This window comes from Solanum lycopersicum, chromosome 7, assembly GCF_036512215.1.
Source record: "Solanum lycopersicum chromosome 7, SLM_r2.1".
Lineage (NCBI taxonomy): Eukaryota > Viridiplantae > Streptophyta > Magnoliopsida > Solanales > Solanaceae > Solanum > Solanum lycopersicum.
In genome coordinates, this window is record NC_090806.1 from 38,712,144 (window position 1) to 38,733,217 (window position 21,074).

Consider the following 21,074-nt stretch of genomic DNA (forward strand, 5'->3'; position numbering starts at 1 on the left):
CTTCTATGGAGTCTTCTAATTAGAGAGAGAAAGGAGAGAGAAGAAGGAGGATTTAATTGTGAGTTGTGTTTTGATTAATGAGGGTTGAGGGTATTTATAGTAGGACTTAATCAATTTAATTAGTCTCTCTTTAATCCCCAATTAATCCCTAAACCACTTAATTAATTAATTAAAATTAATTTAAAATGTGCAGGAATTTGCAGACCCCATCGATGAGACCTTGATCGATGGACCGTTGGTTAACCGAGGGTCCGTGTTGCACATCCGTAAGTTCGATGAGATACAGGTGAAGGTGAGTATTTTCTCCAATTTTCTAACTGTGGGACGACGGTGGCATCGATGCCCCGTCGATCCACACAGGAATCATAGCCTGTACCTCCGCACTCCGTTGATGATTCAACAAATTATGCAGGTGAAGGGATCTTCTCCACTAGCCTAAGTGTGGGACGAAGGTGGCATCGATTCCCCGTCGATCCACACACGGTCCGTCATTTATCCCGTCAATGCACACAGTCAGGCAGTGTTGTATCAAACTGCAAAGGTCCTACTCAAGGGCCCTTTGTTGGTCCTTGGGTAGTCGTACCCGGACATTTTAACCATGGAACAACTCAAACACCCATTAGTTACCTTTCCACCAACGTTCACACAATGCTGACTCCTAAAACATAGTCAAGTAGGCTAAGGTGCACTATCATCCCTTTGAACCAACTTCCCGGACGTTTTGGACGTTTTGGTTCTTAATCTCCTAAATGACCTATATCCATTAAAAATAGACTTGGAAACAGTTTTTAGACTTTAGGACTCCTATGTTAGGCTTTACAATGAGTCTTAGATTTTTTTCCAAGGTGTTACATAAAATCATGTCAATAAAGAGTACGAACCGCTCAAGACTTATTTCCCCGATGAAGAGGTATCATTCGTGGGCGAAGATATTTTTGAAACATATACTGGTTGGAGGGTATTCTTTGTAGAGCGGCGAATCACCATGGAAAAAGTATTGGGGCGGTCTCAGTGTTAGACATCGGCCAACACTATCCTACGGTAGCTAAGCTTCAACTTAATTGCACGAACAACATGGCTAAATATGAGGCTTGTATTCTTGGTTTGAAAATGGTCATAAACATGAATGTCCATGAGTTGCTGGTTATTTGAGATTCAGATGTGTTGATTCATCAAGTTCAAGGAGAATATATTGTGAAGAACCCAAAGGCCACACCGTACGTACAGTATATACAGAAGTTGTGTAAGAGATTCCATAAGATTAAGTTCAAACATACTCCCAGAATACAAAATGAGTTAGTTGATGGTTCTGGCCACCAATGCTTCAATAATTAAACATCCAGATACTAATTATATTGACCCTCTTGATATAGAGATAAAAGAACATCATGTCCATTATTCACTTGTTGAAGCGTAACCAGATGGTTGCCATGATATTTTGATATTAAGAACTATTAGGATTCCGGTGTTTATTCTGAGGACACAACATTTAACTAGAAGAAGTCGATACGTCGTATGGCCCTCAACTTCTTTCTAAGCAGAAAAATCCTTTATAGGAGGACTCTAGATTCAGGTCTTCTCATATGTATTGATGTTGTTGAAGCTGCGAGGCTTATTGAATAGATACATACTAAAGTTTGTGGTGAGGAATATCCTTTGAGCCGGTCATTTATGGATGACTATGGAGGATGATTGTTGCAAGTTTGTGCAGAAATGTCATAAATTTCATGTGCATGCTGATCTAATCCTAGTACCGCCTCATGAACTCAATGCTATCATTTCGCCTTGTCCCTTTGTATCTTGGGGCATGGATGTCATTGGTCTTATAGAGCCAACCACCTCGAACGGACACAGATTTATTTTGGTTGTCATTGACTACTTTACCAAGTTGAAGCATCCTCGTACAAGTCGATGACCAAGAAAGTTGTAGCTTATTTTGTTCGCAACAATCTGATATACAGGTTTGGAGTACCAGAATCCATCATTACCTATAATGGTGCAAATATCAACAGTCACATGATGAGAGACATATGTGACAAAATTTAAGATTACTCACCGAAACTCAATCGCTTATCATCCTCAATTGAATGGAGCTGTAGAGGCTGCGAATAAGAACATCAACAGGATTCTAAAGAAAATGATGGACACTTACTGAGGTTGGTGCGAGATGTTGTGATTTGTTTGTTGGGATACCAGATGACGGTCAGAACATCGAGAAGAGATACTCCATATCTCCTAGTGTATGGAACAGAAGCAGTCAAACCTGTTGAAGTTGAGATACTGTCCTTTAGAATCATCCAAGAACTCGACATAAGTAACGCTAAATGGGTCAGCAAATGGATTGACCAATTAACTTTGATTGATAAAAAAGAATGGTTGTTGTTTTTCATGGTCAACTATATTGACAGAGATTGATTTGCGCTTTCCACAAAAGAGTCAAAGCGAGAATTTTTTAAACTGGTCAGTTGGTCCTTAAGAGCATTTTTCCTCATCAAGATGAGTACAATGGAAAACTTGCACAGAATTGGCAAGGGCGTTACATTGTTCGCAAGGTATTATCAAGAGGTGCTTTGATCAAGTCAAAAATGGATAGCACCACATGGCCGAAACTGATAAAATCATATGATGTCAAGGGATATTGTATGTGATGCTTCAGTTTGTATTTCTGTCATTTCCTTGTATGCGTTCTATTTGCTTGTAATTGCTTTGTTTAAATTTTTATCCCTCTTGTAATGAAATAGGTCTGACTTGGATTCTCAAGAATGAAATACGTAGGCGGCCTAATTCGGCCTCGGTCACCCCATTTATCCTCTTTAATATTTCTTTGTATTTTAACTATGTTCGACTTGAATTCTCAAGAATCAGATACGTAGGCGGCCTATGTTTGCCTCGATCCATTTCTTTGTAAAGATTCTTATTATTGTTAACCTTCGAGGGGGAACTACGTTTGACCTAATTCTTTCCTCAACAGGATAGTTGGCACCACAAGGGTTCGGTCATATCTTTTGTAAGATTTCTATTTTTCATTACAAGAAAAACTGGGACAAAATTTTTGAGAAATTCTGGAGAGGAAGACTTTTTTATCAACATGTCGAAGCTGAAGTTACTTTGAAATTTGTGACAGGGACAGAATTTTTGAGAGGAACTCAAAAAACTCAGTGATTTACTCACCAGTAGTTAAAGATGAGCCGAGACAGTTAACTGGGAAAGAAATTTTGAGGATGGCCTCAAAATTTCAACTAGGGTTTATCGATAGTCTAGAATGACTTTGAACACTCCCCTGCCAATAATTAGATAGACCTCCAAGCGTCAGGCTTAAAGAAATTTGCTAAGTTTGACGTGACATGATATTTGGTAGTAACCTATTATTAATATACTACTTTTCAAAAATTTATTTTTTCTTAAAACTTTCCCTTTATGTTCCATTTGTTTTGTCATAAAACATTTTGTTTTGTCATAAAACATTTTGTTTTATATATCAAGAGTCGGGAGATCAGAAAATAAACCAGAGATAGCAGGAAAAGGAGTAGATAACTGAAGAAATTGACACAAATCAATTCGTTTTAAAACTAATAACTTTTTTGTGGACGCAGGTTTATAGGTTAGCTCTGATATCAACAAATTTCTGCAATCGATGAATATGGAGAAGTCAAGTGGGCGAAAAGCTCTCCCAAAATTTACAATTTTTTTGTGGATGCAGGAATTATTTTATATTTCTTATATCAAAGTCTTGGGAACGTGAACAACATTGTTTCATCCAATTCCCAACAGCACGAAGTCTATTATGAAGATACAACTATGTTCAAAGATAAATCAAATGGAAACCCCAGAAAACACATTTTACGGTTTTCATCAAGGACGTCATATGCATTACGTTATCATACATGATAGTGTTACTACTCGGAGGGGCCATTTTATTTGTATAGTCGATTGAGATGATATACTACCCGAAGGGTCATTTTAGTTATATTGTCAATTGAGATGATATGCTACCTACAGGGCCATTTTAGTTGTATTATCGATTGATATGATACGCTACCCGGAGGGTCATTTTAGTTGATTGAGGTGATGCACTACCCGGAGGATCATTTTATTTGTATTGTCGATGTAGATAATACACCACCTAAAGGGTCATTTTACCGTATTGTTAATTGAGACAATATCACTATCCAGATGGCTCCTAGAGGACACTATGTCACTCGATAGGACTATATTCATTTGGTACCAAGGATGCCTCGTGAAAAAATAAGCGTCATGAGAAGATACTCATGCCTCGTAGAAAATCATGCATCACGGGAAGATATTCATGCCTTAAGAAAAGTGCCATGCACCGCGAGAAGATATTCATGCATCACAGAAATCCATGCACCGCGAGAAGATATTCATGAATTGCAAAAAATCATGCATTGCGAGTCAATATTCATGCATCGCGGAAAATGTCATGCATTGCGAGGAGATATTTATATATTGCAAAAAAGTCATGCATCCCGAGTTAATATTCATGCATCACAGATAATTCATGAATCGCGAGTCAATAGTCATGCATCGCGGAGAAATCATGCATCCCGAGTTGATATTCATGCATAGCGAAAAATGTCATGCATCGCAAGAAGATATTCATATATCGCGAAAAAAGTCATGTGGCGCGAGAAGAAAATTCATGCATCGAAGATATATTCATACATCGAGGAAAATCATACATCACGTGTCGATATTTATGCGTCACAGAAAATCGTGCATATTGAGTGAATATTCATGCATCGATTAGATATTCATACATCACGCAAATTCATGCTTCGCAAGAAAAAAATCATGCATCGTGAGAAGATATTCATGCATTGCGAGAAAATATTCATGAATCTCAAGAAAATATTCATGAATCGCAGAAAATCATGCATCTCGAGAAGATATTCATGCATCACGAAAAATCATGCATCGCGAGAAGATATTCATGCATCGTAGAAAGTGATACATCTCGAGAATATATTCATGCATCACGGAAAAATCATGCATTTCGGACAAGAAGTCATGCATTGCAAGAGAAAATTCATGCATCGCTGAAAAATCATGTATTGCGGATAAGAAGTCATGCATTGTAAAAGAAATTCATGCATTGCGGAGAAGAAGTCATGTATAGCAAGGAAAACGAATTCATACATCACGAAAAGAAGTCATGTATTGAAAGAGAAAAATTATGCATTCCTAGAGAATATTTCCCCATCAACATCAACAACATCCTTTTATTTTGACAAGAGTAAACACCAAGAGAATCATCGAAGATGACATCAAGAGAAATAGTAACACTGCATCAGCTTTTATTCATTTTGACTTCAAATGAAGATTACATTGAATATTATATTGCAAACATAATACATAATCTTTATTTGCTTTACATCAAACCAATCGAGTTGACGTCAAATGTTGAGGGACAAAAACTAAATGTCAACGCGGTAAAAGACACTATCTCCAATTTGAATTGCATTTTTATGTTAATAAGTTTTATCTTAGTCTTTGGCGAGAGCATATGAAAGAATGAATTCTCCAAAACATACCACAGGTGCGGACGACATCAAAACGGATGTTGCACAATATGAAACTTTTTCTTAGCAACAAACTGGGACATAGTCCGAAGAGGAGTGTCAAACTCTTAGAAAGCAAGCAGAGGAGCGACTTCCACCACAATCGAAACACACCCTTATTAGAAGGAATGTGGGATTTTCCTTAGATTTCTTGGTCACAGTCCCGCATCCAGAAATTTTGGTAGCTGCCAAAAGCAAGTTTCAAATCTGAATAACAATGCGTCAAGAGTTTCAAAAATTATGTTCATGTAAGTTCTTAATAATGGGTGTGAGGTGCACCACATTCATGACGAAGATGTTAAATCCACCTTTTCACACTCGACCTAATTTGTCACTTGATCGAAACCAAAGGTTATCTAGTATAATAGATTTCCTTTTCAACCGATCGAGTCGAACTACAAGTGGCTTGATTCCTTGAGTTTAAGGATATGTAGGCGGGCTCGATGTTGAAAACTTGGTTGTATTCCACCATTAATTCTTAAATTTTATTTTTGCGCATCAAGGTCCCTTCATAATTCAGTATCGAGATGGCTTTTGAATTCTTTCAAAATCGTGCATCAAATCAAGTGTGTCGAACTACAAGTTGTTTGAATTCTCATATAGCCTGAGATATCTAGGAAACTCATATCCAGGGTTCGTCCATAATTCCTAAAATAAGTGCCAAATGAATTTGTGGTCAGACAAAATTCGATTGGTCAATTTCATTTTCCTTGAATCTCTTGCATCAATCCATGTAAAATGAGAGACAGTTGTTGACATCCAATTTTGACCTTCCCAAATAAATTAATCCTCAAGCTTCCTTAATTCCAAGCGATTGGGAATAGTCAATTTCATTGAAACCAAATATTTTTCAAGTTAATTTTAGTCGTTTTTGATCTTTTGAAAATGAATACATTTTCTCTTTATATATATCTTTGTCATATTTTATAAATATTTTAAAAAGTTTCTCCAAAAGATTTTACCTTTCCACATAATTTTTACTAACTATTTTAGCTATATAACATATTATATTTTTTAATTTATTGGTTTATAGTTAAGTTGATTATCTCGTTAAATTTAAGTGACGCTCTTCAACTAATTTATACTAATTCGTCTTTTTATTCAAGTTTATTTCAAAGTCCATATGTTTTCAACTTTAAAGAGACTTTCCTTTTTGGGCTCAACAAGCTCAATTCCCATCTCCAAATCAGCCCAACCACATTCTTATTTCTATCCAACCAAATAATCTTGTGACCCAGCCCATTTTTTTACTTAAGATCAGCCCAACCAATTCTAAATTCCAGCCCATTCCAAATATCCTTGACCCGATCCATTCCCGATTCTAGAGAACTCAAGCTTCACCAAAGAAAAACCATGCGATGGTAGTTCACGAAGCCCAGTGCGTACAGCTCAATTCCATCAAACGGCAAGTTCGCCTATAGGTAGCGAGAGATGCGGCGCTATGTTTTTGTCGTCTTCCGCATTGCCCCTTTTCGTATGAGTTTTAGCAATGGCATATCACACGGAGTCATCCTTCTTGTGTTAGATTGCACCACGTCGCCTTCCAAGGAAGGATAAGCCTATGTCAGATGTCGATCTTGCCATTTCCTCCTTTAGGAATAAGCTAAAATTTCAGTAAAAGTTGTTTGTCCAAATTAGTGAAGGTTTTTTTATTTTTTAATTCCTAAGTTCATGGGCCTTGAACCGGATTTCTCATCCTTCCCTCCCTTTCTGACCCTAACTTTAAATCGATAAATAGTCCTTTCCCATTAATTTGTGGGGATGACAGTTTCTTCAGAAAAAAAAGGGTTGGAAGATTTATGGAGATATTATTTTTTAGCTAGAAAAACTTAGTGAAAATATATCAGTAGTAGACCAAGAGAGCCTTCCGTCAAGTTTTCTCGATGTTCCAATGTTTACTTGGGTTTGTTTGTGCTGCCCTGTTGCTTTAGTTTTGCCATAGAAGTACCCAAAATCACACTCCAGCGATAAATCTCTTTGTTCGCCCGCTCAGTCCTGTTTGTTGCGCACAAAAAGGTAATGTCTTATCTTTTGTAATACTTCTTGTCAAAATGTTATCCTCGGCCTTACTTCCATCTGGATGTGTTGTGTGACGTTGGAAAGGTTTCACCACATGGTTATTGATGATAGACATTGTTGGTCCATTAAAGGTTGATATGTTACATTTTGTCTTATTCATTTTGTTTGAAATAGTTATAGTAGCGAGTTGAAGCTTCGGGTATTTGTTTTCGACATGGAAGTGTTTTGTTTTTGGTTGAAGTTTGGATTACAATTGTCCTTCCTGTGTGTTTGTTTGGGTCTTGTATATTTTTATTTATTTATTTATTTTCTTCTTCTTCTTCGCATCTCGTTGAGTTTTATCTCCTACTAGAATGTCATCCTCTTTAATCAAATGAGACAAGGTTTTTTTTTTGTATGCGTTGGAAAACAGCTTGGTGTGAAGTTTGCAAATGTCGTTATGCACACCCGTTTAGGTGCCGTAAAAACCTTCCTAAAATATAAATGAGAATCCTCGAACCCCCTATTAAGTTTTCAAATCAATTTTCTAATTTAAGTCTTTTGGAATCTAAGTTTTCTTTATTTATTTTTTTAAAATTAAGTGGCGACTCTAAGCAAGTCTAAAACAATAAAAAAAAATCTTAAAATAAAACAACTCCTCCACACTCATATTACCTTGACTAAGATGTATGAACTCTTTAGACTTCACCTCTCTTTTCTCACAGGGAACGTACCTTCCTAAGAATGCTTTCTTACACTTTTCTCATTCTATAGGACCCAATTCAACTAGCCTATTATTATTCCATTGTGTGTACCACACTTGAGCAACTTCCCTCAATTTGAAGAAAGCAAACTCTGCCTTCTCCTTAGAAATCACCTCCATAGCACTCGCCACCTTATAAACACCATCTATGAATTCTTGGGGATCTTCTCCCACCTTAGAACAAATAAAGATATAAGGATTCATCCTCGCCAATTCCCTTAACCTAGAGGCCATAGTACTCTTAATAACATTCACCCTAGGCCTTACATCTCTATTTCCTTGAGTCGTCATGGCTCGGGGTAGGTCAACAAAAGCTCCTCTAACCTCGTCATTAGGCATGTCCGGGGGAACCACCGAAACCTCATTCTCTTGGTTGACCAAAGGGACTTGATCACCTTGAGGACAAACTCCCTCATTCACCACACCATATTCCACTCTTATTGTGGGCATCCTTCTTCTATTCATATCCTATAAACACAAGGTTAAAGATATGGAAAAGACACTTATAACCTCCACTCTATGGCAGGACACATGAGTCGTGAAGAAAGTGAAACTTCTACTGTCATATTGCCTCTCACTCATATATGTGTCACAACTCACACCAATGAACAAGATTCTACTAGATGTGGCTTATGATAGTTGAATCCTAAGGACCACTTCATAACCTTATGCTCTGATACCAAGTTTGTAACAACCCGGGAGCACCCCCTAGTTGTCACATAAAGTATTCAACCTCTCGAAGGTCATATACAAGCCCTTAGCGTTCATTCATAACAATGTAACCAAAATGGTGTGGAATTAAATCATTTTAAAAGAAAATTGTACGGCCTGAGAGCCAACACTTTAAAAGAAATCTTCATACACAATGGAATTCTAGTCTTATATAAGCCAACAAAGACTCAAACGCTAAGAATCCCAAACTAGGGCATGGATCTTACACATAAATGAAAATTATGTCTAATACAAAGTCTTTAATAAAAGAAAACTATAAATAGCATCCATGTCCTCAAACATATGAGGACGTACCACGAGTCTTGAGAGAACAATCTATGGCCCAAGCTTCAACTCTAGGAATCCTCACTTGCCAACACCTACACTTTTAGAAATAAAGTAAAATGTTGAATTAGTACAATTAAGCATTAAGTACGGTAAACCTACAAGAAATCATGTAAAATGGGACACTTTAGTTGAATCATGTTTTTCATGCTATTTTGATAAAACTTCATAAAATCCAAGTACAAAAGATATCATACAAGTCAATCGTCAAAATACAAGATAATAGTCTCATAATTTACAAGATATGACCATATTTATTAAGTATATCATTTAACCATGTAAACCCTCTATCTAATGTTATCATAATACCCACCTCGGTAAGATACGAAGATACCAGCCATACAACATCTTCAATACACATATAAGTGTTCCTTGAGAGTACCAAAGATAAAGATGTTTCCTTTCCAACACAAGCACAACAAGTCAACAATCATTCATTTGAGGGAAATCACATAATGGTCTTGCAAGACCTAGGGAACCCACTCAAGTACTTGTTCCATTGTATATAGCATCTCATTCTACTACATACACTTTGTTGGACCGATCCAATAGCTAAATGTATTAAGAGACATAGACCATACTATTTAGGTATGGAATCCGGACTCTATCATACCCCCTGGAGGGTGTTCTACTTGCCAAGGGTAGAACTAGGACACTTCCCATGTTGGCACACGGCTAAGGGGATAATAGGGGCTTATTTGTACTTTAGTATCATTCTCAAGTAGAGCTACTACATCAAATATATCCACTCGGTTCTTTGCCTTACTTCTCATATACAAAGTTCTTTCATATCTGTGTATTTGAGAAGGTACCATCACTAAGACCTACCAACTCATAATCCCATTATCGAGAAGGGATCAACAAGGGTCTACCAATCAAGGTTCATTGAGATAGCTCATATGACTCATCTTAAATGGGTGTCATCAGCCTACTAGTCCAAGACACATCTTCAATATTCGCTTAGGTTTCTAGATTACCCTAGAATACCTCATTTATCATTCATGGAAGGGCACCAACTTTAGGTTTGTCGATCCTAGACTTTCATTCATTTATTATTCAAGACAAGGGTGTCTAATCCTACCAAATAAATACACAACATTCATCATATCATTCATGTATCAAGTAGGGACAACTAAGTCTACCTAATCAAGATACCATAGCAACATATAAAGACTCTTTAAAGTCTAAAATTATCAAACGAGTAAACTTTTCGAGAAAATACACCTTTCCTCACATATATCCACATTATACAAAAGATAAAACATATATCATATCACCCTCCATTTTATACAACCATATAACCCATAACATTATAATACTACAATTCACATAATAATGTCGATTGCCCATGATCATAACATATATACCAATTAAGCACCGCCACCGTAAGTGGAGAATATCAATCAATAGCAATATGATATACATTCTACATTAAATAAGGGAATTAGGTCAACTTACCACATTCCAAAAGCCACAATCACCATTCTTTAACATCTCCAATAATTCTACATAGCATGGGAATTTAGTCATTACAATGCTCATAAGGCAAGGACTACCAACTCACCCATATATTAATAATCCATCATGACCCAAGATAGATATCAATATTAATCAATACTATAAAGCAAACTATGGAAAATTCCATTAATAAACAACATAGAATTCAATAGCCCATAACAATCTAAACATGATATAACATAATTAGGCCATAATCAGTACACCTACTTTAGAGCAAAAATTAGGTATTCAAGAGATACATGGTCAATTAACATTGAAAACATCATAAGTCATCCATTTAACCCATTTAATGCAAGAACTCATGCTTATAATTTAAAATAGGGCTTTTAGGGTTCTTACATTTTTTTAAAAACCTTTGAATTGGATCCTTACATTATAGAAGAATCAAGGATGAAACCACCATACCATATTGAAGACCTATCCACGACAATTTGGGTTGAAAAACATAGAGAATTGATCTTCTCCCTTGGAATTTGAAGGTCCTTCAATGGAGGATTTGTGTAGATAGAGAATTAATAAAGAAGGGATAGCTTTTTTTTTCTAATTGGGTGTTGGAGTTTTTTATTGGGGAAAGGGTATAAATTGAAACTATATATATTAAGACCCTAAAATACCCAAAACATTCCTACATTAGTTGGACCTTTAAATGAAGTCCAACTTGACTTTAATTGATGAAGTCACAACTGGAACATGGGTGCATGTTGTGGAGGAAACATTTGGCCTCTGTGTGACAAGCTCGTGACGCGTACTGATCCCATAAACTTCTGGTCAAGCTGTCCAGGCAGTTTTTTTTCTTGTCCAAGGTTTGGGTCCTTCTTAAGGACCCTTAGGGTGGTCCTCATGGAGTCGTACCCAAATGTTTTGACCATAAACACAATTATTAATGCACTACACTCACTTGCACTGTTTTTAGACTCCAAATCACACACAAAGATATGTACAACATGCTAGGACACATCAACACATAAAACACTAGTTTTCTAACGTCTTGGTCATACTGTGATGTTTGACCGCCAAATTTTTTAAAATTGAATTCAAGAGCTATAATTTACTATTTTAACAACTTATTAACTCATAAAACTCATATGAAGGTCTAGTTCGTTCTAGTTAATGTTTAGGGTGTTATATTTTTTGTCCAATAGAGTCACATTGGTTGATTTGGTGGAACTTAATATGTTGGACTTTGATTTCCTATAAGGAATGTATTGGTTACATTCTTGTTTTGCTTCAATTGATTTTAGAACAAGGGCAATTAAATTTCGATTTCCTAATGAACCCATTTTAAAATGGAAGGGGGGAGGGGAGTTCAATCCCTATAGGTCAAATTATTTATTGTATAAAAGCTTGTAGATGATTTATAGGGGATGTATCTACAATATATTGAGGGTAAATGACATTGGGTATGAAGCTCCTTATTTAGGGTCGGTTCCCGTAGTGAAGAATTTTTTGGAAAAATGCCCCGATGACTTACCCCAAATTCCTTTAGAAATAAAAATAGATTTTGGTATAGATTAGTTGCCAAATATTCAACCCTTATCAATCCCTACTTACCGGATTTCTCCAGCCGAGTTGAAAAAATTGAAAGCTCAACTCAAGGATTTGCTAGAAAAGGGTTTTATACAAATAAGCATATCTCCATGGGGCTCTTGGGTGTTATTGTGACAAAGAAAGATGTGTCTCTTAGAATGTGTATTAATTACCGACAATTAAACAAAATCATTATAAAGAATAAGTATCCTCTCCCTAAGATTAATGTTTTTTTACCAACTCCAAATGGGCGAGCTACTTTTCAAATATTGACTTGAGGTCAGGGTATCACCAACTTAGAGTTAATGGAGTTGACATTCCTTAACGGCTTTCTGAACAAGGTATGGCCACTATGAGTTCCTAGTCATGTCCTTTGGTCTAACTAATGCCCCAACGACTTTCATGGACCTTATGAACAGGGTGTTTCGGGATTATCTTGATTCATTGTTAATCGTCTTTATTGATGACATTTTGATATATTCCAAAAGTAAGGATGAACATATGAGTCATTTCAGGAATAGTATTACAAGTCCTCAAGGAACACCAACTCTTTGCCAAATATAGTAAGTGTGAGTTGGCTAATATCGGTTGTTTTCCTTGGTTACATTGTGTGTAGTGTTGGTATTGATGTTCATTTGAAGAAGACGGATGTGGTTAAGAATTAGCCTAGACCCCTAACCTCACCATTATTCAAAGTTTCTTGGGTTAGTCGTGTATTATAGGAGATTTTTTGATAGATTCACATCTATCACTTCTCAATCGACTACCCTAACCCAAAATAAAGTTAAATTTGAATTAATGAAAGCTTGTGAGGAAGGCTTCAAAGAGTTGAAGGATAAGCTTACATCCGCTCCGATATTGATATTACCGGAGGATGCTAAGGGTTTTTGGTATATTATGATGCATGTCGAGTAGGTTTGGGTTGTGTCCTCATGCAATATGGTAAATTTATAACTTATGCCTCAAGGCAACTCAAGGTGCATGAGAAGAACTATCTGGAGCATGATCTTGAAATAGCAGTCGTAGTTTTTGCTTTAAAGATATGAAGAAACTATCTATATGGAGTGCATTTAGATTTCTTCACTAATCAGAAAAGTCTCTAATATGTGTTCACCCTAAAAGAGTTGAACATTTGGGAAAGAAGGTTGTTAGATCCTTGAAAGACAACGATTTGAGTGTCCTCTACCATCCCAGCAAGGCCAATGTAGTTTCGAACACTTTGAACCGTATTTCCATGGGTAGTGTTGCTCATGTGGAAGATGAGAAAAAGGAGTTAGTCCGTAATGTGCATAGATTGGCCCAGCTGGGAGTTAAATTAGTATATTCTCCTAAAGGTAGAGTCATGATACATCATAGATCTGACTCCTCCTTAGTGGTTGATGTAAAATCCAAAAGAAACACCTTGATCCCATCTTGATGGAATGAAAGAGTCCGTACTTAGAAAATCCATTTAGGTTTTCTCCCAAGGGGGAGATGGGGTACTTAGGTATCAAGGTAGATGGTGTGTTTTGAATGTCGATAACTTAAAAAGACAAATTTTGGAAAAATCCCACGGTTCATGATATTCCATTCATCCGGGAGCCACCAAGATGTACTGCGACTTGCGAGAGATCTATTGGTGGAATGGTTTGAAAAGGGATATATCAGAATTTATGGCCAAATGCCCTAATTGTCAACAAGTCAAGGCCGAACATCAAAGAGTCGGAGGGTTGTCTCAAGATATATCTATCCCCACTTGGAAGTTTGAAAATGTCAATATGGATTTCGTAGTGGGTTTGCCCCGTACACGAAGGCAACATGATTCGATTCGGATTGTTGTTGATAGGATGACCAAATTAGCCCATTTTATTCTCATCAAGGCTACTTATTCGGTGGAAGAGTATGCTAAATTGTATGTCAAGAGATTGTGAGAATGTATGGGGTCCCTTTGTCTATCATTTTGGATAGGGGTACTAAATTCACTTCCCATTTTTGGAAAGTATTCCAGAGTGGACTTGGTACCAAGGTGAAACTTAGTACTTCATTTAGTGCACAAATGAATGGTTTGGCGAAACAAACCATCAAAACCCTAGAAGATATGTTTAGGGCATGTTTTATTGACTTTAAGGGTAATTGGGATGACCCTCTACCATTGATTAAGTTTTCCTACAATATATTTATTACTCAAGTATTGTCATGGCTCAATTTGAGGCTTTTTATGGGAGAAGATGTAGATCTCCGATTGGGTGGTTTGAGGTAGGTAAGTTTTCTCTAATTGGTCCTAAAGTAGTTTATGAGGTCGTAGAGAAATTTTGACTCATAAAGGATAGACTAAAGATGGCCCAAAGTCGGGAGAAATCTTATGCTGACAATAGGAAGAGGGACCTTGACTATATGGTAGGTGAGATGGTCTTTTTGAATATATGACCCATGAAAGGGCTAATTTTGTTTGGTAAAATAGGGAAGCTTAGTCCCCGGTATGTTGATCCATATGAGATTTTGAAACCTGTCAGAAGTGTTGCCTATGAGTTGAAATCACCTATTGAGTTCGCTCCGGTGCATCAGGTATTCCATGTATCAATGCTCAAAAAGTACATGGCAATCCTGTGTCTATCCTTCCTCTAGATGGTTTAGGGGTTGATGTTAACCTTTCCTATGAAGAGGTCCTGGTTCATATTTTAGATCATCAATTAAATAATTTGAGGAATATGGAAGTAGCTTCCATAAAGGTTTGTTGGAAGAATCATCTTGTGGAAAGTGCTACTTGGGAGGCTGAGGCCGATATGATGTCTCGATACCCTCATCTTTTTCCCTCCTCTTCTATTCAAAGTTTATATTAGAAATCCCTCCTTGTTTTCATTAATGAATGGTCATAAGTGTATTTGAACCTCCATGATTTTCCTCCATGTATGCATGTTTTGTGAAGAATTTATGAATCATATGTTTTTCATACTTGATGGCACTTGATATGTTTTTTGTATATTTCACTTTGTATGATATTTTAAATTAACGTGCTCAAGTATGAATTGATGGAATGATGTATTGTCTGCTTGTTGAACATGTTGAGCTATATGAGAAGGAGAAGGAAAATCCTCCTTGAATAATGTGAAGTGATGAAGTGCATATTTGGTAGTTGATATACTTTATACCTCATGATGATGCATTGTGTGGTTGATAATGGAATTAATGCTTCTTCCTTTTGTATTTAATTATCACTATATAAACCATGTGTTGGTTGGTCTACTAGTATTGAGTCATAAATTCCAAAAGGAAGTTTGAAGTGACATTCGAGGATGAATATTCCCTCGAGGGGGATATTGTTACACCTCGGAAATCTAATGACTTGAGCTAGAGCTTTGAATAGAGGCATTGAAATAAAATTGTTTAAAATGATGTTTCTATACCTAACATAGTGTAATCAACTTGTTAGGAGGTATTAGATCTAAACGTCAATAAACGAATATGACGTTTGGACACTATCAAAATTGAACTAGTGTGTTCTTAGGTGTTGTAAGGGGCTTTAAAGTATCGTATAATGATGAAATGTTTTAAAAATGCTTTACATATGTAAAACCAAGTGTTTAAGGTCTAAATGTTTGGGTACGACCCCCCAAGGACCACCCTATGGATCCTTGAGAAGGACATAACCATTTGACCCAAAAAGGTTGTCAAATAATAGCTTGACTTATGGTGGGCAATGACGAGCATCCACTGGTATTACTCCCCATAAGTGAGGCTCGTGGGTTGAAAATTAGTCTCCCCACCATATCTTCTCATTTCCCTCTTCTGTGACCATATGTACGACCTACAGGACGGACCGTAACACAACCTACTATCCGTAGGTGTGGCCGTAGGTCACTACTAGGTAAGTGTGTTTTCACTTTTAAGTTAGGGGTCTTAATTTAGTTATTTAACTAGGGGTTAGGAGGGCTGGTTAGTGATTTAATACCCTAACTAAACCTAACTATAAGACCCCAACCCCAAGACCCCAAGTCATTCAAACTAAACTTATAAAAGAAAGTCAAACTCTCTCAACTCAAGATTCCATTGAAGAAGAATATAAAGCTTTCTGTAGGGCTTCAAGAATAAGAATTTTCTCCTATAATCCTTAAGTTTTGATAAGGTATCGAAACTGTTTACTCTTGGGACTCCTTTCCCCAAGAGGTTCCTTCAAATTGAATTTAATGTTCTTCTAATTTTCTAGAATTCACTCAAATTCGTGAGTCACCTTTAAACTTGAGTTATTATAACAACCGAAGAGTACCCCCTAGACGTTACCGGCGTACTCGACCCCGAAGGGATCTTATAAAATCCCATAGCGTAATTGTCACTACATAATGAACTTAAAATAATGCAGAAAAATTAAAAACTTTACATATAGAGTATGCTTAGACTTATCGTTTATCCATATATGAAGTTTACATAGACTTCTCATTTAACAACATATCCAAATTCATCAACATAGTCTAATATTGTTTCACACACACCATATATTAGTAAGAGTTCAACAAAAGTCTTCAAATGGGGTCCTTATCCCTTTAGACACAACAGTCTTTAGAATAAATGTACATAAGAGAAGATTACTAAGTCTATTACATCAATAGAGAAAACATAGAGTGGTATAAAGTGCATATGTCCTTAGATCTTTGACTTAGATCTTTGAGGACCTACCACAAATCTTCAGGATAAGAAGTTCAAGCTTTCTTAAATAGTAGAGGAGACCAATTAGCCAGAACCTATACTCATATATTATTATAAGTGAGAAGCTCCAAAGTAAAAAGTTGAATTACCGTTTTACCCCTCTACTAAATTTAAATTTTTATAATTTTGATATATATATATATATATATATATATATATATATATATATATTCAAAATCTTTATTTTTCAAATTTCTCACACAAATTTTAAAAAAATACAAATGAGTAATTATTCCTTAAAGACAAGAAATTAGAGTAGATTCATGTCTTTTTTAAAGTTAAATTTCATCTCAATCTTTTTTATATTTATTTTAATAGTATTTGACCTTTTAATTTTCCATGTGTCTTTTCATGTTTCCAGAATTTTGTTCTATAAATTTAAATTTTTTTCTAAGAAAAACTTTTGTTTACTATTCCTACAATTCTTGTGTGTAGGAACTCTAAAATTTATTTCACTTATTAAATTTTCTTCTTTCATCTTCCAATAGTAACTTATTTTTACATTCTTCATTCATATTTTGATGTATAAAATATCTTTGGTATTATTTGTTGTACATAGTTTAATCTTCTCAATGATATTTATTCTAATCAATCTTTTCACATCATTAAATACTCTATAAAGTATCTCATAAGGTGGGTTTGTCCAATTATTTCATTTGCCTTCTTTGGTTAGATTTCTCCTCCAAAAAGAGTCTACTTCAGGTAAATCTATTCCAATATAATTGATTTAGCTATAAATATTGATCACCACTTTTTATATTATTGCTAAGCTAGCAGCATATTCACTTTTTAGTACAATATCTATTTATGAAAAGTTTCTGTTGCAATAAAACTCAAATTCAGATATAAGTTGATCTATGAATGCCTTTGCATATTTGAACTTTGAAATGTGTGCATGGACTATGTTTGGAGCACACAGGTTCATAATTGACTGTGTGTTCGTATAGTTTAAAATGTTATGAAATACATATGCGTTGCACGTGTTCGATAACTAGTAATAGAAACGGGGTAAAGGGGTTAGTACAATTTTTGCATTAAGTATGGAGAAATGCATAAAAACCTTTAAAACATGTGAACGGTCATTTACATGAAAAGTATGCATTTATGATGTTTTCGTAAGACATTTACATTCTCGAGACAAACACATAAGGCAATATATCAATAATAATCCAACTTACAATGAAAGCATAACTTAAGTGCTTCCTAGGGTCAACTTGTGCAATGTAGGATTAGTATCCCATGCTACCAATCCTACCAGCATCCCTTTAACAACCACCTTAGCCACACATGTTACTTTTACATTCATTCTAATAGAGATGTTATCATAATTAATACATAACTACAAGGAACCTCCTACTGCAACATACCCCCCTCTTATACTTATTAAACTCATTAGAATGTCATGGAATAGTTCATACTTCTTCATTTATTCAATACTTTAGGGAATTTAAACCATAACAGACATAGACCATGAGAGCATCCATGAAATCCGGTGTCATAAAGCCCCATACTGAAAAAGGGTGTTCTATTTGCAAAGGTACAACCTACATACTAGCTATTATGTGGATCTACTAGTTATGTCCTATAGGGGCACGTAGTTAAGGGATAGGAATATTTCTTCTAAGGGCTCTACCTATTGCATTACGCCATCTCATGAGTATCACTAGGATGACCCAACCTCTTGCATTAATGGAAGGGTCTTTTCCTCATTGGTCATATCCTCTGGGTACTTAGTATACTATCCTAACTTACTACCATTGTTCTTTAATTGTACCTACACGTGTAAACAGTAATCCATCTTCATTCAATACAATTTAACATAAATCTCTTAGATTCACTAGGTGAAAATATACTTTCACCCTAGGATCATCGACATATGTGAATATCACTTTTCACAAACTCAATTATAGTGTTTTCAAGAGGACTATACTTTCAATCGACATTAGAGACCAATTTCATTATACAAAGTACATGCCAAACCATAGGCAAGGTTCAAGAGGATGAAAACCATACCAATTACCTTTCTTGTATCCTTTATTAAGCCATGCACCTTGCAAGTAAGTTCAAGTCTATGTACAACATTCTTCATCATATAAAAAACCCTAGAATGCCCTCTTTTCAAGGAATCAAGTATCATAATTACCCTCATCTGTATCATAATAGACATGGAAGAAAAGATTGTACAACTAGATAATCATCAATTACCATACTACAATGTTCATATTTACTCAATTCATTCATACACATTCCTAAAATTGGGTTAATGGGGTGCACATGGGTTCTTTGAAGGTTTTAACAATAAAAATCATTTGTTGTTACCAATATAATCATAATAAAATACATATAAAATAAATAAAACAATTTAAGAGTGAACCCATGGCTAGATCACAAAACCCTAGTTTTTAGTCACAATTTAGATTTCGAAAATAAAAATTCATAAGGGCTTCATGGAGAAACTAATACATGAATCAATATCCCCATACCTTAATTTATGATATTCCTCAAATTTGAAGTGGAAAAGGATGAATCTTAAGTGCTACAGCTTGAGTTCTAATTTTTTTCTTCAATGGTGGTCTAAAGAGAGAATTTGTGAGGGAGGGAAAAATGGGTTTTGATTTTTGATTTTGAGGTTATGAAGAGTTGGTTGATTTATGAGTTAAAGTCTTTTAATATATGTAATATAACTAAAATAAACCTACCCAACATTTAATTATCTAAGGGTGGAATTTACCAAACCACCTTGGCTTGGTCGTGCAGTGCACCAGATTGTAGGCACCATCGATGCTTCCAAATGACGGTCTTTTGTTCCATGAACAGACTGACCTCAAAAGTCGTCGTTTTCATTACAGACTGCTCAAAATGGATCTTTCGCTCCACATTCTATGTGTGGACTCACGGGTGCAAATGAAAGAGTGTGAGTCAATTGACAGGGCGTCGATGCCCTCGTTCGTTTGCACACTATTTTTGTGTAGCTTCTTAAGGTCAAATATTGGGTCCTCCTTAAGGACCCCTAGGGTGGTCCTTGGGGAGTTGCACCCAAATGTTTTGATCCTAAACACACTCTAAGGTGTTTTCAAATCCTTATACAAAATTTGACCTTTTTCTCTATAAACCCCTTGAACCACACCAAGGCACACTAGTTCATTTTCACAAGCATTGGGGCGTCGTGGTCGTTTCTTGACGTTTTGATTCTAACACTTCCTAATTAAGTTCATTACCTTTTGTTTAAGCTTAGAACATTATTTTAAGTATTAGTTCATCAAATGAGGCTCTAGACTAAGTGATGAACTTCCGGAGTGTTACATTATCCACCCCTTGGGAACAATCGTCCCTAAATGACACCTAAATCTCTTTATAGGGAGAGAATGACTCAATACTAGAAGCCCAACCAACAAAAACAACAACATAAAATCATCATGAGTCACAACTCATAGGAGTACTTCACAACTTCATTCAACACATAACCATAGCATTACATATAGTAACTCAATTCACAATTCACAAAATCTAAGAGCTCAATATTTCATATCACATAATGAGATACTATCTTCTCAATAACAACATGAGATCAACATGAACATCAAGAGTTACCACACAATTCTTATTTCAAACAAAATTAAACATGCTTACTAAAATTTCTCATGAACACAAAGCATAATATACTACATGCAAGTGCAAATTAGCCATGGAAATAAATTTCATAAAAGCGCAATTTAAGCATGAATTTTTAAAATGACATGCACATACTAGCAAAACAAGCCAAGTGTTACATTATTCAAATAAATTTATTTTAATAGGAACTACTAACCTCAACCTTAGATAATTTTAGTGGAAAAATATGAGGATAATTGGACTACATGTCGGCCTCGGCTTACTATGTTGCACCCTCAACTAGGTGGTGTGTCCATACGACCTTTACAAAGGGAACCTCTTTATTCCTCAATTTATTGACT